We start from the raw sequence: 23,916 nt of genomic DNA on the forward strand, positions 1-23,916 counted from the left end.
AGGACAAGTAGTTCAAAAGAATGAGGGAGTGGAGTGACAGGACAAAGGGGATTGGCTTCAAACTTAAAGAGAGTAGATTTAGGTTGGATTTTAAGAAGAAATTCTTCCCTGGGAGGGTGGTGAGGCCCTGGCACAGGGTGCCCAGAGAAGCTGTGGCTGCCCCTGGATCCCTGGAAGTGTTCAAGGCAAGGCTGGACAGAGTTTGGAGCACCCTGGGATAGTGGAAGGTGTCCCATGGCAGGGATTAAAAGCAATTAAAAGAGCTTTAAGGTCCCTTCCAGCCCAAACCCTTCTATGATTTGCTGTTTGTATCCCAGTTCTGTCTCATGCCTGCCTTGCATGACTGAGAAGGAATTTTGGAAAAAGCAAGATTTTTCAAATCCTGTGCTGATGGATTCACAGCCTCTCTTGTGGTGTGGGTGCTGTCCTGGGACACAGAGTGAGGTGGGATTTGAGGGGCTGCAAAGGGAGCTCAAACTCCATTTATAGGTCACATCTCGGGTGTATAAGCACATGGAAACAGGCTGCTGCGTGGCTGGGAGTGGCACTAATTAGCTCCCTAATTGTGCAGCTAATCTCCTTAGGCTCACTTAGACAATTAAGGGCAAGGGAGGTCCTGTGTCCTTCCCTCTCTGCATTTGTCCCCGTGGTTACTTGAGCTGGCCAAGGGATTTTGCCTTAGGTTATGCCTTCTTATCCTGTAACCACACCTCCTTGGCCTAGTGCCTTTGGATAGCTTATTCCAGCTAAATTATTGAAACCTTGAAAAAAGAAACAGTTGGATTTCCAAGATGCAAATTCTGATCTTCAAGTCATTTCAGCGGTTTTTTCATATGCAGATTTTTAATGCGTTGAGAGGCACTTGAAAATCCAGAACACAGATTATGAGCAATCAGGAAAGCCATGAGCCTTCTTTAGTTCCTTTGATTAAATTTTCTGATATTTTTGTTCCACATAATCACTTGGATATGGTAGCCGAGTTTAAAGAAAGAATGTTGTAAGATGGAATAAAATGAAAGAAGTTTTGACCAAAGGCAATGAGTGAAAAATGGCAAAAAAAATATTAAACATTTTGGTTTTAATATTGTGAAAAATGCAGAACAAACAATTCCCAACTTTCCTTCAAACTCTGCATGTAGACCTTACAACTTTGCTTTTAAGAATCAAAATCCAAACTGGAATTTTTTTTGCCAAGGAATGCCATGCATTAAACACATCTTGGGATTTGTGATGGCAAAGTACATTCTCCTCCCTCCTGCTCTCTGCTTTTCACTATTTTGTGCTGCATTTGTGATCCAATATGCTCCCAGGAGCAAGAGACTGTCATTTTAATGGTAAATTAACTTGCACACCCATAGTGGTGGTGAAGTGGTCATAATTAATAATTACAGGAGCTGAATTGTCCACACTGTACCATTGCAGGCTGCTCCTGTTGTCATCTGAGAATAGAAGCAGACAGACTCTCATGGTGACAGTGTCCTTTCCAAATGCTTGGAGTCAAAAGTCTCCAGTCTGTGACAAACATGGTTCACTTTCCTGGTAAAATGAAGAAGTTTAATAAAAGACAACAAGAGACAAACAATAAAACAAAAGGTTATAGGGCCGGGTGCTTGGCCTTCAGCCAAGAGCACACACTAACTCAGAAAACATTTCTTTAAATGCATCAACATGTTCCATATTCACAGAACTTCATGCATTATTCAAAATCATTCCCCCACCCCTAACCTGTAAATCAACTTTTTAAAAAATTTCTCCTTGTGGCTCCATCCTGTGGGTATGCCCTGTTAACAGAAGATCAATAAATTCTTTCCCTGGGGTTCTGGTGTCCCATCACCAATAATCCAAGAATGTGAAGAATTTGCTGATTATCTTTTTTACCATTCTCTGAGTTAGCTACAAATAAAAACTTTTTACATCACCATGTTATACTTCAAGAAAAACACATATTTATCACTCTACTATTTCTAAGTTTTGTTAATTACAGAACTAAAAGAAACTATATCCATACAGCAACGTTTTCCAACATTATACATAAAGCATTCATTTTAATATTTGCAAAAAGCCAATAATATAATATGTACTTACAACAAGTCACATGTAGAGGATAAATTCTCTCAAAAACCCTGTGACTGCAGCATGCAGACTAGCAGCAAGAGGAGTGGGCCAGCACCACCCTGCTGATTCAGTTTCCAGGTGATTTGTTCTCTCTACTTACCATGTATAATGTCATCTCTTCACAGGGAAAATTACCTGTTCTCAGTAGATTATTATCTTGCTGCAAATTTATGTTAAGTAGGTAGCAGAATCTCCCACGTGTGTAGCTGCAAAAGAAAGAATTAAAATAAATTAATAACATTAGTGTCAGATTATCTGCTTCATTTATTCCCAGACTTCAGTTAGGAGAAACAAAGCACCGTGAGGAACATCACCTTTTGCTTTTAATTGAACTGATTTTCAGTGGGGCAAGAAAGGTGCCAGAGTTTCTCAAGGACCACACGTGCTCTGGGTCCCTCTCTGAAGAGTGCAGGTGCACTTAGACAGTAAAATTATTTTCAGCAGTGAAGTCTGGAGACAGAACAAAGCCCAGTTCTGTTCCACGCTGTAAATCAGTGCATCCATGCTGCTGCACAGGTTTTCAAACTGCAGCTGAAGCCACCCAGAAGAGCAGTAAATGGAAAAGAGAACTGCTTTACTTCTGGGCTGACAGGCAAAGTAATTTGGTGATCTTAATCCAGTTCCCCACTGGCAACTTGCCACATTGCAGAAAACATTATCACAACTGAAACTAATTGGCAGCCCCAGCAGGGAGCCCAGTGGGTCCTGCAGACTTTAAATCCATGCAGGTCAAACTTCTGATCTTCTCTGAGGCATCTTGGCTAGACAGTGGGATGGAAAGCTTGGAGCATTTCTGCCAGCTTTGGAGCTGTTCTCAGTGGAAAATATATTCCCAGCCATAAATACTGATGCTCCCAGTGTTTATTTCTTGATGCATTTTTATGAATCTTGAAATTACATGCCAAATAAGATTTTAAAAGCTTGGTGCTCATCAAGGTGTAGAATTAACCTTGCTATTCTTGCCTGATTTTTCTCCTTTTACCATTCACAGATGGCAAGATCTTTTAACAGACATTGCAGAAATTGCATCTGGGTCCTTCATAGCTATGATGTGAGGTCAGCTCTGGCTTTGATCTTCTTTGATGATAGCTTCATTTTAATCTGCAGATTCTCCTTTCCCTTTGTTCATTTCCCCTGACCAATTTGATTAAATACTGGTATAAGAGCTCTTCATCATTTTTTCATGTGAAATAAAAAATCATCAGAGGATGAAATGTAGGTAAAAGTAAAACTTAGGTGTTACTAATCTACCAGTCAGCCTAAGATTGATTTTTACTTGTGCATTAAAGGAGAGAAGGAGGCAGTTAAAGATTCTGAATCTCTCTGTGAGAAGAGCTGAAGCAACCCTGTAACTGGTGCTCAGTATAAAATCATTGCTGAATTGGCCTTCAGAGTTGCTAGGAAACCAAAATACAAATCCCCAGTCTGTAAAGCACAGATATCACGAGCATGACAGATTTTTGCTGCTGTTCCTCTTTTTTTTTTTTTCCTTCCTTGGTGGAGGATGGAGAGAAGCTGCACAAACCAGTTTGAAGAAAACATTAGGAAGCTGATTTCTGTCCTGATGTCTGTAGTCCTACCTGCAAGTAATTTGAATTTTTAGGAAGAGCCGTGTTTGAACTTTAGGAAGAGCTTGCATGCATTTCAGGGAGGTTATGTGTACTAAATGAATGTTTTTATGTAGTTCCCTATCAGCTTTTACCTGTCTTTTTGGAGATGTCCCTGCCCGTGGCATGGCTTTGGAACGAGATGAGATTTAAGGTCCCTTCTAATCCAGGCTGTTGTATGAAATCTTGGGATTTTTTTTGTTTTGCTTTTTCTCTTAATTCTTGCCATATATTCCAGTCCTCTATCAGATCTCCTCTGGTTCTCCCTCTGCCTGGAGAGGTTTGTGTAGGTTGGGTTTTCGACTCAATTAGCTGCTGCTGAGAACTCAAACTGGCACAAAAGGGGTTAGGGATGCCACAGACTAAATGTGTGGAACTGCATGTTCAGAACAAAAGACTTCATGTAGAGAATCACACTTGTGAAAACAAGACAGAAAGAGGAAAGAAGTGATCTTGTAGAATTGATCAGAACAGATAATGAAAAGCAAAGAAAGATAAGGACTTTCATTATCTGAGTAAGTAAAACAAACAATGAAAAGGATACTATGTCCAAGAATAATAAAGCATTTGATAAAGGGTTTGAGAAGTGTAGTAACTCCCTGAAAATATGATTTCTTCTAAAATTTATTTGGTCTGAAGTGTATTTATGGACTAGAATGTTGAATAGAAATCTGCTTGAAGAGTATAGAACTACAGCACTCAATACATCAAATTTAGACATTACAGGTGAAATGCAGATGAGTTACAGCTATGCTGTAACAAGTTAGACAAGTAAGAAACTAAAATCAAGAAAAAGAAAAAGATGAGTTTATGGTCTCAAAAACCAAAAAAAAGATCAGTTTTTTATTGACTTTTAGTCTCCTGTGATGTCAGTGGTAGATAGCATCCCAGCTGGTCACACAAACTTGTGAGCTCAGATTCTGGTGGAGAGAAGTGATGTGTTACATTCCATTGGTCATTTCCTTGAGCAGGTAATGAAAGAGATCAGCTGAACTATGTTCACCAAGTTCCTTTTTCACTGTTATTGGAGTAGTTTTATCATCACTATGGAAATGCTGTTTTGCTGGAGGGGGAAATACCCAGACCCATGACTATAACCTTTACCCTTTGCTGGGAAAGACCAGCAGTGATACTGGGTATGGAAAAATATTTACTCTAAGTCTGCATAGCAGCCATCCAGTCTTAAACAACCCAGAAATCTGCTGGATCCCAGAAATCTGGAGTTTTGGAGCCTTCTGTGCTTTCAGGCACTGACCCCCAGGAGAACACTGCTTTTAACCTGAGGCCTTGGAGAAGGCTTCTAAATATGAGTGGTGAAGTAGAAATCACGAGTGTGTAGTGAATTAAAAGTTTGTGCTTTCTCTTTCTTTGTTCTTTGTTTCTTCTTCTTCCTTCTTTATAAATTTCAGGTAGTAGCTTCTGGTTAGTCAATCAGTATCACTCTAAGGGTCATGGGAATGTAATTATTGGGTCAAAAGTATAAATAATATAGGTTGATTCTCTATTGAACTGTTTAGCCTTAAAAAAACTTGTAGCAGTTTCCTCTGTGGCCATTTTTCACTTCTAGCAGGGAGCTGGAAGTGCTGTCATACTCTCTGTACTTTCTGATAAGATATAATAAACATCCAAGCCCAAACACGAGAAAAAAGGTTTCAACCATGTTTCTGTTAATGCTGGCTCTGAGTAAAGACAGAGGAGACCGATTGACAAACCATTAATAGGTGATGCAAAGCCCCTGCACCACTGCCCACAGAATCCACCTGGTAATGTGGAAATGCAGGATGGAGATGACACCCATGGCATGATTTTGCAGAGCCAGGCAGCCTCAGCAGATATCCTCCCCACAAATTGCTGCCAGGCATTCAGCTGCCATGTGGGCAGCCTGATCAATGACCAGCTCCATCTCAGATGGATTGTGCTGCCAGCTGCAATGCAATCAGCAATGCTGATGTATTAAATGAAGCAATGCTGGCTTGGAGAACGTGACCCAATGTTGTATTAATGTTTAATGGCTGGTGGGCAATTGCAGGCTGTGGGGAAGAAACCCACTAACCATGAGACTCTGGGATTTGGAATTTATCCCAGTAGGCAGAGTCACTCTTGCATGTGGCTGCAGTGTTGCCTGAGCGTATCCACCAGAGAGAAGGGAGAACTCATTTGTGTTCTTCCTCCCCTTCCCACACCCTCCAAGAATGTTTCTAAGAGCAAACTGAAGTCAAAACAGAGTCCACTGTTCATGAAACTGCTGAAATGCAATGGCCATCAGATGCAGTAATATCAGTGTAGAAAGAACAGAGTGAAGAAAGGAAAGTGTTATCTTCATTACAATTAGAAAACAAATCCACAACTAAATAATTATTTTAAAATGTGTGGGTAAGCTGAGAATCATCAGTGGCAACCCATTGATAAAAATGTCAGCTATTTTCACCATCTGAGGACAAAGTGACCTGCCCAAGGCAATATTTCCTCACTGTGGTGCCAGGACTCTGTTCTGTCACACAGAACTGTCTGTCTGTCTTTGCCTCAGCTTTTAGGAGGCATTTCTGGGAGTAAGTGCTTAAAGACATTAGGGCTTGAAAAAAATTTATTGATACATGCAGACAATAGAGCAACTAGACATCTAAATACCTCCCAATGTCACTGAATTACCATTTATTTGGAAAGACAGCAAACCCAGAGAAAAATCCTCATATCATACCCTAAAAGTGGGTGTAGGGGGTATGTAACCAACTGGAGTCCTGGAAATGAGGGAAAATCTTCCTTGAATGTTTATCCAGTGCTTTCCATGGAAAGTGAGGCTGCTCAAGTAAGGGATTATTCTCTCCTCACATGACCAGTCATCCTCTTACCTGCTCCTGTTAAAAAACTAAAATGCTGAGGTTGTGGTGAGGAGAATTTTAATTGGACACCCCAATTATCTGCATATTTTTTAATTTTATTTTTAGCTCAATCACCTAACCTAGCTGATGTCTTTCCAAAATTATACACAGTGCCAAAGAATTTTTATTTCCCAAACATTTCATCAGTCTTTGATACTACTGCTTGGGATTTAGGTAATATGCTGATGGATCCTGGCTAAAGTGGGCAAGATTGCATTGGGTTCTAGTGTTGAGGTACAGCTTGGGAGTTGGAGAAAACAGTAATTAAATATTTGCTCTACCATTTTGAGTTCATGGCAATAACCCTTCCTTTGGACTGTGCAGAGCATTATACTTGAAAAGTGATTATTACCAATCCCATGTACAGAGCTCAGTAGTTAAAGATCATCTAATTTTAATAAAATTAAACCTCTTATTTGTTTTTTCTACATCATTAGACTTGTGATTATTTTTTTCTTCCTTCCCCCCCTTGCCCAGCTTTTTCTAAAGCCATAGAGATTATAGATTTGATTTTGTTTAATTCTGTGATTATGTAATGCTGGAGCAGCTTTTGAGCCTACAAAAACTGTAGCAGCCATCATGTAGCATGCAAAAAATGAGAGAACTGGGCATTTTGTGCTTCTCGGTAATTACTGGTAAAAAGTGGAGCTGTGTTAATTCTGTGGTATTAATTTTTGTGAACATGTTGTGACTTTTGGAAGTACAACTACTCACACCCTGTGTTAGATTAATAGCTCTGATACTCAGTGTATCACTCTTGGAATTGGCAAATAATTGTTCTTGTGGAGCAGAACTTGCTTTCTGCTCTGCCATATGCTGAGTTTTTGGCTTTCTGGTCTGCAGACAAAATCCTGCTTTCCCAGGGGAACTGAGGAGACAAGAGATGGTTTTGGTTTGAATGCACTTTATTTGGTCTGCAAATGGGCAGCTGTTACAGGTTTTTTTTTTTCCAGACAGAAGATGTGATCAGAGACTTTGCAATTCTCATGGCAAATATGACAAATATACAACATGAATTAAGATAAGTGGAATATTTGGGTGTTGAGGTCAGTTCAGTATTTGTGAAAGGGAACAAATGGTTGCACCTGGCAGTGAGGTCTCCTGTTTGCTGCACAGAAGAAGAAATTCTACCTCCTTTGCAGACCTGCTTCATCCTGGAAGAATCCAGGCTAGCAGCCAGTGGTTAATTCTTTTTTAGGTGTTAATAAACCTTTCTTTCTCTGCTGAGGTTGGCACCACCACTTGACAGAGACTCATCACTTCTTAACACTTGTGCTGGGAGAAATAAAGTGCAGCAGATTCTGGAATCTGGAAGTGAAAGCTTCCAAATCATGCTGATAACTACAGGTTTTGAAATACAGACAGTGTCACACATCTGGGTTTTTAGAATAACTCCAGTACACCTTTATGCTGAGACAACAATTTGAATGTACAAATAGAGTTTCCAGATGAGAATGTCACTGCCTAATCTGGAGAAACATATTCAGGTCAAGTGCCAGATAGAGTTATGCAGCATAACAGTGTTGGTCCACACAGCCTTTAGGGAAGCTGCATAATCCTGAAATACTGAAAAAGAATCCAGAGTGTGGTGCACAGCTCTGAAGGAAGCCATCAGAAGATATTTTTCTGTCATGCAGACCATGATTATTGATTACGCAGTTCTGTGATTCTCAGACACGAACTCTTCATGGACTGGAATGAGATTTATGAAGGCAGTTGCTTTCTCTGCAGCATGTTCTGTTTGTCACAGATGCCTGGGTAAGGGAAAGCACCTGTTATTGAATGCATGATGGTGTAGAGAACAGGATGAATAAACAGACCATGAAATTGCTTCGGGTCAGTCCTGTGCTGCCAATCCCAGACATTCAAAACTTAAGCCCCAAGTGCCTTCCTTTTGTTTGCTTTCTGGTGTGTTAACAGCCAAAATATACTTTTTTGGGGGCTTCTTTATTCCCGTGTGAAACCTGAGATTCTCACAAAACTGCTGATACTTTTAAAATAAAGTCACCTGTCAAGGTTGAATGGGTGTGACATGATTCCACATTGCAAAGACTGGGGACACTAAAATCTCACATGGAGTTTTCTACCCCACATGGGGAGAAGAAACTACATGAGAAAATCCAGGCTGTAATTTGTGCTCTTTCATTATTTAATTGTGTTTAAAATACAACAGCCACGAGGGAACAAGCTTGATTCCTTTCTCTGTGTGTTAGACTATGGTAGTGCCACCTGCTCAGCATTTTTCTATCTTAATGTAGCTTTTCTTACTGAGCCCAAAGCAGAATTACCTGGAGGAGCAGCAGAAAACCTGCAGAGCTTTGTGACAGAGTGAGGATTAGGAGGCAGGAAATGGGTGATTCACTCTGGCTTCTGAGGACAAGCATGAAATCAAAGCTGCAGGCAGGAGTGGGAAGGATATTTGGGAGGAGTATGAACTGATTCTGAAGTTATTTATAGAGGGGGAAGAGTGGGTTTTGCCCTAAGAAAGCTCTGCAGGTTTGGGTGCAGTTGCAGACATATTTGTACAAACAGGAAACTTTGGATGGAAGGAAAAAGAGAAGATTCCTACAATGTCCATGAATTAATGAGTTTATCTGAGCTTCCTCAGTCAGGGTGAAGCCACCCCACTTAGCACCACTTGGTTTATTTTTGTGAAAGTCTGAGGCCCTGAAGAGAGCAGCTGAGCAATTAACACAATATTTTCAGTAGTTGCAAACAGTTGTTTTGTTGTCATATTGTTGGCTTTCCCTCTCACTTCTTTTTTTAAGTTGTGTTTCTATCTCTAAAAAACATGTGCCAAGGGAAATCTCTGTCTCCTGCAAAAAAAGAAGAGTAAAGCCATCATAATTAATTTTTGTTAATTGATTCTCTCTGATGCTAAAAGGCTCCTATCAGTAGAAGGATGGAATCACAGAATGGTTTGGCTTGGAAGGGACCTTAAAGATCATCTTCTTTCACCCCCCTGCCATGGGCAGGGACGTTTTCCACTATCTCAGGGTGCTCCAAGTCCTGTCCAGCCTGGCCTTGGACACTGCCAGGGATCCAGGGACAACCACAGCTTCTCTGGGCACCCCGTGCCAGGGCCTGCCCACCCTCACAGGGAAGAATTTCTCCTGTAATCTAAATTTCCCCTATTTCAGTTTGAATCCATTCCCCCTTGCCCTATCACTACAGTTCCTGATGAAGAGTCTCTCTCTGGTATTTGCTCTTGAGCCTAAATATTTGTCCTCTCTCCAGGTATTGTCCCTGCCTGTAGACTGACACTTTAAGCAGTTGGCAGATCTGCTCAAGCACAGAGATAAAAATCTGTTTGCCTGTTCACTGAGTTGTTTCACTAGAGATGCAAATTGGATGATTGCTGAGGCAAAAATGGTCCATAGCTGCTTGTGGAAGATCTGCAGGCCTGATTATCTTGTTTTTGCAAGAAGGAGTATTAAATATTCGTGCTAGTTTCAGGAAATATGCACACATGTTTTTGAATATCAAATTGTGTGCCTCCCTGGTGAGTAGAACGAACTAGATCAACCAGAGCATTTCAAAGCGTCCTTTTGCTGTCTTTCCTCCTCGGTACAGAGAATTTCTGCTTTGATTGCACTTCCTCGAGCCTCGAAGCAGCTCCATGCAGAAATTCCAGCCACTGAGCAGCTGTGTGTATGCTTGAATGAAGTGTGTGCTGCTCCATGTGTCAGCAGGAAGAGATATAAATAGAGCTTTTTTCTCCTTGTTGTCATGGTCTGTGCTTCCAATGGCTACCCCGAGCTATTTCTTCTTCAAGTCTGGTGTCGAGGGAATGCATTTAAGTGATGTTTGGTGCTGCAGTTGTGGATCATAGAGAGCATATGAAGCAATTTAAGGGTTGCAGCCATTTACACCTAGTGCTTAGTGGGGCAGGATTAATGAATGGCAGCTCTTGCTGCTCTCCAGGCAACTGGAATTTGGCTGCAGAAGTTGCTTTTTTCTTTTCCCCTTCCCTTTCCAGTGAGGGAGTATATTGAAATAAATGAAAAAAATCCCCTCTCATGGAACTGTCAGGTTGCAAAGTCTGAGGATGATTTTTGACTTGGTACTCCCCTTCTGACTCACTCTGGCCTCATGCTTTGCAGTGAAGAGATGCCAAACCATGCACCAAAGCTGAGCCGTGGCTCCACAGTCCAAGAAAGAGAAGGAGCCACTGGAGAGGGTCCAGTGGGGGCCACAAGGATGATGAGGGGTCTGGAGCATCACTTTTATAAGGAGAGACTGCAGAAGCTGGGCCTGTTTAGTCTGGAGGAGACTGAGAGGGGATCTCATTAATGCATATAAATGTCTGCAGGGGGTGTCAGAGGATGGTGCCAGACTCTTTTCAGTGGTGCTCAGTGACAGGACAAGGAACAATGGCCATAAAGTAAAACACAAAAAGTTCCAGCTCAACACGAGGAAGAACTTCATTACATTGAGGTGGCAGAACAGTGGAACAGCTGCTCAGGGAGCTCAGGGAATGTTCCTCTCTAGAGACATTCCAGCCCCACCTGGACACGTTCCTGTGTCACCTGCTCCAGGTGTCCCTGCCTTGGCAGGGGTGGTTGAAGTGGATCATCACCAGAGGTCCCTTCCAATCCTAAAAATTCTGTGACAGTGTAGTAGGATACGTTATATTACTTAATTAGTGGCTTGTCTTTATTTTTTTCTCCTTACTCAGAGTCAGGATTAAAAACACGAAGGAGCTGAATTCTCATTTGGACTCGGTTGTTTATTAAATCTTATCTAAAGTACAGAGAGTTTTGCAACACTTTTAGCTACCAGCTAAAAGTGAGCAAAGTGGAGGTGAATTTAGCTGGTTACAAGGTCTTTTAAAGCTAAACAGTCTAATAAAGAACTAACACCTTTATTATTGATACTTTTGACCTAAAAACCAAACACCTGTGACCCACAGTGTAGGATTATTTAACCAAAAATTACTACCTGAAACTCATGAAGAGGAAGGAAGAAGAAGGACCAAAAAAAGGAAGATGAGGCGATGCCCAAGGACTTATATCTTGTCCCATACCCATTACTATATTCTAAAAACCTCAAATTCCAAACCCTTCACCATGTGAAATCACACACTTCTATTCTAACTACACACCAATGATTTTAACTCCATCACTCAAATTTGGAAGCCTTCTCCAAGGCCTCAAGTCACAAGCAGTGTTCTCCAGGGGGTCAGTGGCAGAGAGCACAGAAAATTCCAAACTCCCAGGGTTCAGGGTTCCAACATGACAGCACCCACTCAGCTACTTCCAGATACTGAGCTGATAATGTAAGAAACCCTTCCCTCCATGATGTGACAGGTAGTGGTGGGACTGAAAAAGATGCTGGGAAAGTAGACTCAGATGTGTAAAATTTAGAAGTCAGTCAGACCTCAAGAATTGCAGAAACTCAAAACAAATGACCCAGTTTTAAATTAACATGGACACGTATAATACACTGAATTACAACAGGAAAATGAAAGTGTGAAGTTTAATTCAGTGCTGAAATAATTTTTAAACATTCTACATGTGGATTCCACCAGATGGCAAATTAAAATTCCTTTTGAAGTGAAGGATTCGAGAAGCAATAACATCACCTTTTAGCCTTTATGAACACTAAGATCTTTTAAATGTTTCTATTCTTTGACAGCTTGTCCTAGTTACCTGAGCATATGACACATTTCCTGGAAGGAAAATAACTATGCTATCAATCCAGATACAGTCTGTCCTTGATTTTTTTCCCTGCCTACTTATTTAAAGGGATTACAAGTAAAAGAAATTTTCTCCAATTTAACCAGGGTAGGATTTTTTCTGAAATCAGCCTCCATGAAGCAATAACGTGGAAACAAAGTTAATTTCCCCTTCTTTGCTCTCAGATACCCATTTTACATCCATTACAATCTAAGTGTAATAATTAATTTCCCAGATTTGATCTTCCTGTTCGTTTCGAGCCAGTTCTTCCATTTTTAATATTTCCTTCAGAAAAGTGAAATGGCAGGAATATTAAATAAATAAGTTTTGGATGTTTTACTACAATTACTTGAGCCTTTCTTGAAAGAGAGTTCATTAACAAATGAGCAGTTCCTGATTATAATGTAAAGCATCATTTTATGTGAAAGGACAAGTCTGAGCCATTTCTCCAATTGTTCCATTGAGGGAACAATTCTTGGCTTAAAGCATGACTGGGGCTATCAAACTAAAATCAAAATATTGAAATACAAAGCATATAATTTACTAACTCTTACACTGAGATTATGAGTGGTCTATTCTGCAATAGTTATAGTGATCATGTGAGATAGGTCTACCCACTTTTTGTGTGTTAGACTTCAAAGAACCTCCCAGAATTAATACTCACCATCTGGTGAATATTTAAGAAAGTGCAGTCTGAGACAAGTCACAAAGGCAGCTGCAACTGTTAAAGTGCCTTTTGCAAAGTGCTGCCATCCATTTCGAGCAGCTGACAAATTTGATTTTAGCTTTACTTAGGTAAATGTACCTTAATATTCCCTAGCTGTGTATTACCCCTCCTCAAGTTATCTTTTTGTTAAGTTTATTTTGTTTTCAGTATTACATGGCCTTTACAGCACCTCACCTACAGTTTGTGTGCAATAAAGCACTGACCAAGTTAGGAGGTTCATAAACACATTTAAATGGGATTTTAGCAACCATGCAGAGCTGGGGTTTGATATTTGATAGATATCAAATCCAAAAATCCGTTGAAAACCTAACTCATCATATGGCTCAGCTTTGAGAGGACACCTTTATCTGCAGCAGAAGACAAACAGAAGATTTGGCTCCATGGGTCCAGGCTTCCAGAACAGTCAGGCAGGTTCATCTCATCAGCACCAAAAAATCTGCTTTAAAGAGTTAAAGGCCCAGATGACTCTCGATGGTCATAACACCTGGATTTCCCAACAACCTGAGAAAAAATCCTCCAAATGTGGGCCTTGCAAGCACTTGAAAGAGCAAAACTATTTCTGCAGTGGGAGAAGGGATGTGGGGAGTATTTGCAAGGTCACCTCCTTTTTCTTCTTGAAGAATGTTTAAAAGATTCTGAAAAAAGAGAGGAATTATGTAGCATGCTTATCCAGGGGGCTTATCATATTGTATTAGCACTTACTCATCACATTTAATTAAGATTCCTTTTTAACTGATGTGGAATATTATTAGCTCCATTCATCCCATATCAGGAAAAAAGGATAATAATGGGATGTGATCCTAACAGGAGATGATAGGAAGCTGCTAATGTGACATATATATCATGGAAGGGAAAGAGTGCTGGGACTGCCAGAGTCTGTTTGGAGGCCTTTGATGTTTTCAGTTTTACAGCCCCATTTTGAGGAAGGTATTAGAGTGACAGATGCCTTTTAGGGCAGGTTGCTGGCTAACAGCCACGATGAAGAGAATCAAAATAGACATTGGTTAGTGTTTAGTTAATTGGCTTTCAGAGGAAGAGAACTTTGCAGAGGTTTAGTGATAAACTAGTCAAAGTAGGTCAGCTAAAGGATTTTGTAGGTCTAAATGAATTTTATGTGCCTGCATGGTATTGTTTATTTTTAATATTATGAAATAAGTTTGGGATAACAAAATCAAACTAAATTAAACAGTAATTCTACCCTTTCTTCCTCTTCATAAATAGAGAAAAGGCCAGTCTCAGGTTTCATTTATAAAATACTGGTAAATTATCCCTTTATTTGAGATCAGAGCCAGAGGGAGCCAGGGAACAGGTATCATCTCTGAGATTCAGAGCCATCTCCAGCCTCTGAGAGACGAATAACTTATTTCTCACTGTCTGAAGCTTTGTGTGTTTGGGTTTTTTTTAAAGAATATCTGGCAGAAAACTTTACCCTGTAATCATGTGGCCTGGAGATTGCAATGGTTTTGGCACTGGGGTGACAACCCAGGAGGAATGGTTGAAGTCTGTATGTTAAACACAGATGATGAAGAAAGACTGAAAAAATGATCTCTAAGACCATTTCTCATGTGTTCCTGCTCCATTACTCTCTTTTTCTCTCTAAATGGTGAAGCTCACACATTCATTCATGTTTAAAATAGATGCCTCTAAGAGCACTGACAAAAATGTGTCGCCTTTTTCTTTCACTACCACTTCGAGCAGCCAATTAGTTGGTTAAAATTAGATTCTGCCTTGAAAGGCTAAAATTGATGCTCCAAGTTTCCATAGTTACTGTCTTTCTATTAACTGTGCTCAGTTGAATAGAGGGGATTCTCTCCTGCCTACCCCGCTGGGTTTTGGGAGCTGTGCTGGACTCTGTGCAGTCATGTGGATTGTGCTCAGGTAAGGGTACCTGTGTGAAGGTTTTCAGAGCTGCAGAGACTGGAAATGGATGAAGTTTTGTTGAGGGGAAGCAGGAGGGAGGGACTGAATTTAAGTCAGTTATCTTATCTTAGTGTTTGCTCTCCAAGATGGACACAAATGAACCCCAGTCTGTCCAGGAAAACAGAATCACAGAATTATGGAATGGCGTGGGTTGGAAGAGACCTTAAAGATCTTGTTTCCACGCCCCTGCCATGGGCAGGGACATTTTCCACCATCCCAGGCTGTTCAGAGCTCCATCCAGCCTGGTCTTGGACACTTCCAGGGATTCCAGGGGCAGCCACAGCTTCTCTGGACACCCTGTCCTCACCTTCACAGTAAAGGATTTTATTTTAATATCTAATCTTAACCTATTCTCTCTCAATTTGAAGCTGTTCCCTTTGTCCTGCCACTCCAGGCTATCCTAAATAGAAATCCAACATTAGAACATTTTATCCTGCCTTCCCTTTAGGAAAATTTTCCTTCTTTGGGGGTCAGTCCCAGCCAGGCTTTGAGATGGGTGATGAGGCAGAATGTGGCTGCACACAGGAATCCAGGTGGATCCTGTATCACCCCGTAGAAGCAGAGTGGCCTCCAGTGGCAGGAGATGCCTGGAAAGAACACATTCTGTGCTTTGGCTTCAGTTCAAGCTCATCCAGCAGAGAGCGAGGGGAGGATGGGGCTGGCTGGCTGCAGGGCACTGCTACAGCCTCCAGCAGCAGCCAGGAAATGCTTCCTCCTTTTCACCTTCAGTGCAGGATTTATGATGCTCGGGGAGCCTGTTGTCTCTCACATAAAAGGGCTTGTGTGTTAGAATAAAATAATTTTTGTGTTTAAATTTGACAGGAGACAGTAAGCAGAATTGGCTTTCCATAATATAGATTAAGCAGTGCTCAGATATTCTGTCCTCCTGACATTCAGGGCTTTGTCTTCTGCAGTGACTTTTGCTCTCTTTACAATATTTCATGTCCTTATAAAACAGAGGCAAACCCCACCCACAGCAACAACCTCCTGAAAACGATTCGAGTGCCATCCCCGCTCCTGGTCACGTACAAAAGATGTGAGGCACAAAGCTCAAAAATTTTTAAAGATCTGACTCAAAGTGCACCTTTTAGGGATGTGTTACCAAGCACTCCTAAAATCAGCCTTCAGCAGAGCTCTGGGTAGCTGCTTGCTGCTCTAGTCGTTCAATTTAGGGCGTTTAAGGACATTTAATTAGGGCGTTTAGGCTACAAAGCACCTGGTTTGCCATGCAAGCAAAGAAAAGCCTTTTCTTTGTGGTATCGGACCAACCCACCTCAGGTCTTCAGGGGAACTTTGTTCTCAGCCACTGCCCACTCCCTTCCCAGGCACTCAAGGGCAGAGCAGTCCCACAGCTCCAATTTCAATTTTCCTGCACTATTCACTGCTCTTTAGTTTCCTGTTTGCATTAAAACAAGGGCAGAATGGCTGCTGCTCTAACTGCCCACACTGTATTAAAAACACATTTATAAGATTAAAATAATTTGGGGGGTTTTTGTTCGGTTGTTTTGGGTTTGGATTTTTTTTTTTGTGAGGGGGTCTTTTTCAGCTATGAACTCTTAAAAAAACAGACACCGTGAGCCTGCAGACATAGGGAAATACCCCCCAAAATTATTTTTTCTTATATTGCAGGAGCAATGTCTCTCTAATCACCTCTTTATGCGACACAAACGTTCAATGCTGCATCCCCCGAGGTCCAGCATTCGATTAGAAATAAAAAGATGATAAGGAACATCCTGGATGTGTGCACATGCAGTCTCAGGGCTGCAGCAGATTAACCCTCAGTTTGGGGAGGAAAGAGTTAAAATTCAACCTGTGGGAGCAGGGCTGGGCACAAGTAGAGCAGTAAAAGGATATTACCTGAAAAAGTCAATATTTTAATGGCAAGAAAAGCATCTTTTAGCCAAAGAAGAGTGAGAGGAGCTGCAGACCCCGTGCTCTGTTTGCTCCCTCAGCAGTGGCGAGAATCCATTTACCCTGGGCTGTGCTCTGGCCACAGCAGGCTGTGGTAGCAAATAAATCAAATTATGCTTTCACATCTCTCAGGGTATGCTGGCAGAGCTATTTGATGGCTGAGACAATTCCTTTAATACACAGCCATGTAAGATTGGGTTTTTTTCATAATGAGGCAAATAATCTCTAGTTGAATTAATTGTCTGTGTCAGCGTGGACAGTAACCTGAGAGTGAGCTGGAAGTGACCTCCGTGCCCACCCCCTGCTTGTGCCTGGATGTTGGAGCAGTGGGGGGTTACAAATCTCCCACAACACTGTGCTATAATTACCCTGTTTAATGGTTCTGACTTTAAACCCAAGCACTGGATTAAAGCTGCAGGTTCCTGGTGAGGAGAAGTTTCCATTTTGTTCACTTCTCCAGAGAGATGGGAGGGAAGAGAGTGAAAAATATTTGGGTTTTTGTTTTATACTCCAATTTGACAAAGTCAAAAGAGATGGTTTGGATTGTTTGGCAAAGTGATAGTTAAACTGGTTCAGATTTGTTCTGGTTGAATAGTTTTTCTCTCTTTCAGTTCTATTTTTGTCATTTTATCGTGCTGATGATGGATTTTTATTCACTTTCTCTTTTTTTTTGTGGGTTTGAGTTTTTGATTTGTTTCGTTTTTCAGAAAAAAAAAAAGAGAAAGATTAAATGGGCTTTTTAATCCCAAAAAGGCTTAGGGATGATCAGTGAAGCCAGAATGTCCGCAGAGATCCTCCAAATGACACGGAGAGGGTTTTTCAGTGCCCGCTGTTTGCTTTGGATGTGCTGTTTCAGACTCTTTATCATGGTGAATATTCATTAAGCCTGCCAGAGGCAGGAGCTGCAGTCAGTACAGCGTCAGCAGAGGAGGCAGGGAAGAGAGAAATCAGGTTAATGACTAGCTTTCCCTGCAATTTGCTTCCTGCTTATTGCCTGATCTCAGTTTTAAACAAATTCATTTAATTAATGTGTTTTGCTACTTTGACCTGCGGACAGAAGGGGCTGTGATTAATGATGGGATATTCCAAATCTTGCAGTGGCTTTAGTCCTCATGTTCTGCTGCCTAGAAAAAGACCGTTGCAAACTATTTCCTTTAAATTGAATATTAATAGAAGCTTTGATTGAATGCTTTTATCTGAATTATTTTCTTATTCCATGAGCTACCAAATTTTTAAAGATAGGAACAAAGGGGTGAGTGGGGAGGGGTGGAACAGAGTGAAAACAAGCTGCTGTCTTGGCTGAGCATGTCACACAGTCAAAGATGTCTCTGCAGGGAGACAGAGCTGCAGAGAAATGCTTTCCTCTTCTCCCCCTTGAGCAGGGACACATCTGTTCTAACATGAGTTAGCCCTCTTCTGACAAAGGTTCTTGAAGAAAGCAGCAGAGGCATAGGAGGTAGAGAAGATGCTGCTGACACTCAGGATCTGTGGGCAGCTCTCATTGTGGGAAGTGAGCACCACCTGTTCTCAGCAAACACCAGATTGGAGCTGTGGGGCTACCCAGGGTCAGGGAAAAACCATGTGGTGTCCCAGTGTCACTGAGATAGAAACTGCAGGCCTGATGGGATAGCCCAGACCTGATGGGATATTGATTCCTGGGCTGAGGGATGATCTGTTCTGCCAGCAGACATTTTGCCCCAAATTCAGGGGACATCTCAATTTCAGGCTGTTTGTACCCATCACTCGGCATTACCTTTCAGCTTGGGTGGTTTTACAAGCTGGTGGAAGCCAACCCTTCAACTGAGTGCACTGGCAAATTCCACATCTGAAAAGACCTTAAAATCTCAGTGACACACCTGTACTCGGGAGTTCTGCACCAGAGGTTCTGAGCTGTGCTGGTGCCATTTCTGTCACAACTAAAATGTGACCTTTTAAGGGGTAGAAATGGGGCAACCTTAAGAACGTGGCTGTGCTCTCTCAGGTATTTTTGGACTGAAGAGGCCAATGCCTACCTAAGTGAAAATCCCATGAAGGGATTAGGGCTGAGGAAGTTGCAAACAGTTGCACAGGATTTTTTGGGGCTGCCACTGTTAAAGAGATTAGTTTCAAATTTCTTCTTTTTTTCTGAAATACTCTGGCATGGTCATTAGTACAACACCCAGCTGAGCCATGGTGCTGTTTACCTGGCTCCTGAGGGTAGAATTCAGCTCCTTTTTCACTAGCTACCCAAAAATTAGCTCTCTCCAGCAGAGAGAGGAGAGGAACAAAGAAAATGTGGAATTTTTTTTAACAGAATCACTTAGGTTGGAAAGCACCTCCAAGATATCAAGTCCAACCTTTGACTGATCACCACCTTGTCCCCAGAGCACTGAGTGCCATGTCCAGTCATTTCCTGAACACCACCTGGAATGGTGACTCCACCACCTCTCTGAACAGCTCCTCCCAATGCTTGACAACCCTTTCTGTGAAGAAATTCTTCCTAATGTCCAACCTGAATCTCTCCTGGTCCATCTTGAGGCCATGTCCTCTTGTCCTGCCACCGGTTTCCAGAAAGAAGAGACTGATCCAACCTGGCCACAATCTCCTGTCAGGGAATTGTAGAAAGCAAAAAAGTCCCCAGACAGAGTGGTAAGGTCTCCAATTCAATACCTCTCAAACCAAGCATTTAAACCAGGTGGCTTGAACTGCCTTCTGAGGGTGCTTGTCTGTTATACACCACAGCATGAATTCAATTAGATGTGGTAGATTGGATGCCTGAATTTCTAGTGGCTGGATTTAGGAAAGGGGTGTTTAACTCTCTAAGAAAAAGAAATGTAGGTACATACAGTTGCTGCAGGTTAAATTTTAGGGACCTGGTTCCTTGTAGGAACCTTGTCCAAGTTTCCTGCACAGAGCATGGGTACCTCTGAAAATCCTGAGAGCATGCAGGAGAGGATCAGAGAGGGGTCACAACTCACCTGCAGCCTGCTGCCTTTCTCAAATCTTGGAGACTCTGACATCCCAATAGAATCCTGAAATGGTTTGGGTTGGAAAGGACTTTAAAACTCCTCCAGTTCCAACCCCCTGCCATGGGCAGGGACACCTTCCACCATCCCAGGCTGCTCCAAGCCACATCCAACCTGGCCTTGGACACTTCCAGGCATCCAGGGGAAGCCCCAGCTTCTCCAGGCAGACCTGACCCTCTGTAGCTGACATTGTGTAGGAAATCAGGTGTTTTAGAGCAATTAGGGCTTGTCGAACCAGTGCCTGTTGACCGAGGTTTTTATGTTTTTCAAGTCCTGTGAGAGGTAGAGGGCTACAACACATGACCATTAAATGCTTCTGGAAGAGAAAAAACATTAGCTCTGCACCATACCCTATTCCCTGCAGCTTTCAGATAGGTGATCTGAGGATATGGAGGTTTTTTCTGTGTAAGTCTGCCTGTGCAGACAGCAGTCACGGGATGGGAAAAGAAGTATTTTGAAAGACAGCCTAGAAGTCCTTTCATGCCAGCTAAATATGTGACCTACTCAACTGCAGAGTCTCTGCTGCTCTGGGTTCCATTTAAAGTCTACTGAGACATTTGTATTTCGGAGAGAGTAGGAAAGGGATGGGGTGAAAAGTTCATCTCCTGTTTTAGCTTGCAGACACACAGGCAAAGAAGCATCAGGACCTGCAGGTGCAGCCTAGATTTTGAGTTCTGCTGCTTGCAAGCATTTAAAAATTTAATTATTTGGTCATTGAACATGAAGTCTGAAGTATTCCTGGAGAATAAAAGAAAAGGTCCAAAGTAATCCCATAAATTACCCCAGGAAATGACCAGGCTCTGGGCTTTTATGTATGAACTCTGGCAACCTTCCCCCTCTAGCTGTAGGAAGAAAAGAAATGTAATGTTTTAAATTAAGTGTTATAAATAATACCAGGGGGTTTGTTTTATTTAGATTTTCCTCTAAGTTTAATAAACAAATTTGAAACATTCAATTAAAGATGCAGAAAATATGCAAGAGAAGTACAATTAATCCTATTAAATGTAAAATGACACATAAGTAGAAAGCTTTTGTTGTTGAATCCCTGCTGATAAAAACAGAAGAGATATTTAAGGAAGCCTTGGAAACTAGGTAGTAAATGACATTTATCCTTGATCTGAAATGCCTAAACATACAACTTTGTTTGTACAGCTGAACTGTGACCTTCCAGGCTGCCAGTAGAAATAAAGACACATTTTTTCAGGTAAATCACGCAGAAGAGAAATTTCCTGAGGACTGGAGAAGCCCCACTTGTAGGAAATGATGGTTATTAACTCATTAGATTCTCTATGTTTCTTTTTGTATGCAAGCTCTCCACACAGCAGCAAGGGTAATTCGTTTCCTTTGGCTTAGTGAGTATTAAGGAGTGTTAAAATGCTTGGTTTGTATAGACAACAAACATATTCAGGGGCTGGGATAAAACCAGACATAAGTGCAAGCAAACCTCCACAGTGTGACAGGATTCTGGTTCCAGGGTGGGTGTGATGGCTTTGCAGTGTTTGGATGCATGAGGTCAGATGTTTTTGTGACAAAAGTTCTTGAGCTCATGTGATGAGTTGATTTGCCAAGTCAGAACCAGATTAAAGGGTCATTTTCCTGCTCTGAATTAGATTTCAGTAAGTGCAGATGTGTATGTGCACCCCACTAGTCTGGCAAGAGGTTTCATGCAGGAGATTTTTTACCTCAGGGACACCCTGGATTCTTGCACATTACTGTATTGGTGTGGTAAAATGGGTAACATGAAGTCACTGCCATTGTCCCGTGTCCTGTGTTCAGCCTAAAAAGTTGATCAGAGGACTGGAGCACTGTGGTCACTGCACTGAAAAGAGAGAGAAAGGACAGCAGCACACACAGACCTCTTTTTTGGGGGAAAAAAAGGGCAATTTATTGTACAGACAGCCCGGATTTAAAGTGTGTTAGTGCAGCCAGGACAGGACAGGAGCTCATTGGACAATTGGGAAAAACATCCTTGGGACAGCACCTCAGGATGTGTCCCACGGGAAAGACACCAGGGGTTAATGTTGGTGATGAATTCCACTCTGTTTGTCACCGTGTTGTCACCCTGGGAGACTCCTCCCTAACTGAAGCTGCAGTCAGCTTGTCAGCCTGGGAATGGAGCTGAGAGTCAGGAGAAATCCAGGCCTGAAAAGAATTCCCAAGCTGGAATTCCCCAGCTCTGTGAATGTGTGTGTCCACAGAGCACCTCTCCAGGAAAGGCTGAGAGAATTGGGATTGCTCTGCCTGGAGAAGAGAAGCTTCAGGGTGACCTAATTGTCTCTTCCAGTTCCTGAAGTGAGTGCACAGGAAAGATGGAGAGAGACTGTTTAGAAGAGCCTGGAGTGACAGAACAAGGGGGATGGTTTCAAACCCACAGAGAGTAGGTTCAGATTAGATATTAGGAAGGATATAAAGTGGTGAGGCCCTGGCACAGAGAAGCTGTGGCTGCCCCATCCCTGGAAGTGTTTAAAGCCAGGTTGGATGGGACTTGGAGCCACTTGGACTAATGGATTGTGTCCCTTCCCATGGAACTGGATGGTATTTGGGGTCCTTTCCAACTCAGGCCGTTGTATCATTTTATATTTCTATGCTGACATCAGAATAGCACAGCCATGCACAGCAATCCCAGCTGTGCTGTGGTGTCCCTGCAGCCCACTGTGTTCTCACTCTGTCCTCTTCAAAGGAATTTTTCTACTATTCTCTGCTACAGGGTTCTCCTCAGCCAGAGCAAGGGTGGGTCAAACATGATTTGAGGTCACCTTCAGCTGTCTTTTTCCTACCAGGAGTAGAAAAAGAGCCAATGTTTGGAATTCATTTTGGGTCTGGGCCAATGTTTGGAATGCATTTTGTGTGGGCTCGTTGGGAGAAAGAGAGGATTTATTTGTCAAATAGGGCTTAATTTATTATGTGGAATATGAAAGTTCACATTTTTGTATTGCAGCAGAAAGACAATTGATTAATAATTTGGAACAAAGCCAAGACACACATTTTCCAGTTTTGTAATTTATCATCTCAGTGAAACAAAAGTGATATAAAAGGTACCTGAACAAAACAATTTATTAAGCAGAAATGAAAGCTGGTTCATATTAATGCATTTATTATGAAAGGACTTTCTAGGACATGGTTGATACTTACAGGAAACATAAAAAATCTGAAGCTGATACTAAAGACCATAGGAAATTTACAGAAAAGCTACAACTGATTAAATAGAGGAACTTTTACATTAATAATAACTTCAGAAAAGCTATTTGAGACTCGAGAGGTTAAGGTCACTAAAGCAGCGTCAGCAGCTCCTGGAAAGAACATAAAGTCAAAGCTTCTTCATCATTAAATATAATCTTAGGGGGAAAAGAAGTGTACAGTGTCCTCTAGTTCTTGATTAAATATCACATTGTAAAAGCAGTCATGTCATGTCCGTGTGCTGTGGAGGTTCAGAGACACCAAAGATTTTTTGTGCCAAACATCTCACACAGGTGAGTTCAGAGCTGGTTCTGATGTGTTTTGTGAACACATTTCTTGGGCTTTGTAACATGGACCTGCTGCATCACTACAGAAAAGCTAAAAAAAGGAATCCTGCTTCCCAGCCTTGTTAGTTTTGCTGCCAGGCAGGAGAAGAGTTGTCAAGCAGCAAATTTTGTCTTTTCAGCTTTTGAACCTAAAAGGAGAGCCTTATGTCTGCATGCACCACACACCATTAATTCCATAAAGCAGAAAGTTGTACAAACAACATAACAGAAGATGAGGAATCATTAAAGAATAATAAATACAGGAGCTGCTAAAGTTAATACAGCATTCTTCATTACAGCTGCAGGGGCACAGGAGCACAGAAAACAGAAGTTTTCTGACAAAACCTTGGGGATCCCCCTCTAGATAGTCTGCTTTGTTTTCTTTTCCTGCCCTCTTTAACCAGCAGGAGATCTAGGACTTCTCAGTTTCTTCTGCCCCATCCAGTGTCCTCATCCCCTCTTCCAAGGAACATGGAATCCCTCTGAAATGGTTTTCCAACACAGTTCCCATCTCCTTCTTTATCCCACATATTTTTGCTTCTGCAGCTGGACATCTCTGATGCATGATGCT

General features: G+C 41.7%; 1 protein-coding gene and 2 long non-coding RNA genes across 11 annotated transcripts in view; 1 reads left to right on the forward strand and 2 right to left on the reverse strand.

Moving 5' to 3' along the window:
• Positions 1 to 23,916, forward strand: part of LOC106863975 (protocadherin alpha-C1) — a 134,480-nt gene that overhangs the window by 105,184 nt on the left and 5,380 nt on the right. The gene's annotated exons all lie outside the window — the stretch shown is intronic.
• On the reverse strand, positions 1,064 to 3,472 carry LOC148222015 (uncharacterized). The gene is made up of 2 exons (XR_015807039.1): positions 2,430 to 3,472; positions 1,064 to 2,321 (listed from the first exon to the last, which is right to left on the reverse strand). It is a non-coding gene; the product is annotated as an uncharacterized LOC148222015 (long non-coding RNA).
• The window catches only part of LOC148222016 (uncharacterized), a 36,219-nt gene continuing 35,129 nt past the window's right edge, over positions 22,827 to 23,916 (reverse strand). Inside the window, exon 5 of the long non-coding RNA XR_015807038.1 lies at positions 22,827 to 23,914. This is a non-coding gene — a long non-coding RNA (uncharacterized LOC148222016). The remainder of the gene's footprint in view (positions 23,915 to 23,916) is intronic.

This window comes from Sturnus vulgaris, chromosome 15 (genome assembly GCF_052056855.1).
Source record: "Sturnus vulgaris isolate bStuVul1 chromosome 15, bStuVul1.hap1, whole genome shotgun sequence".
In the NCBI taxonomy this organism is placed as follows: domain Eukaryota; kingdom Metazoa; phylum Chordata; class Aves; order Passeriformes; family Sturnidae; genus Sturnus; species Sturnus vulgaris.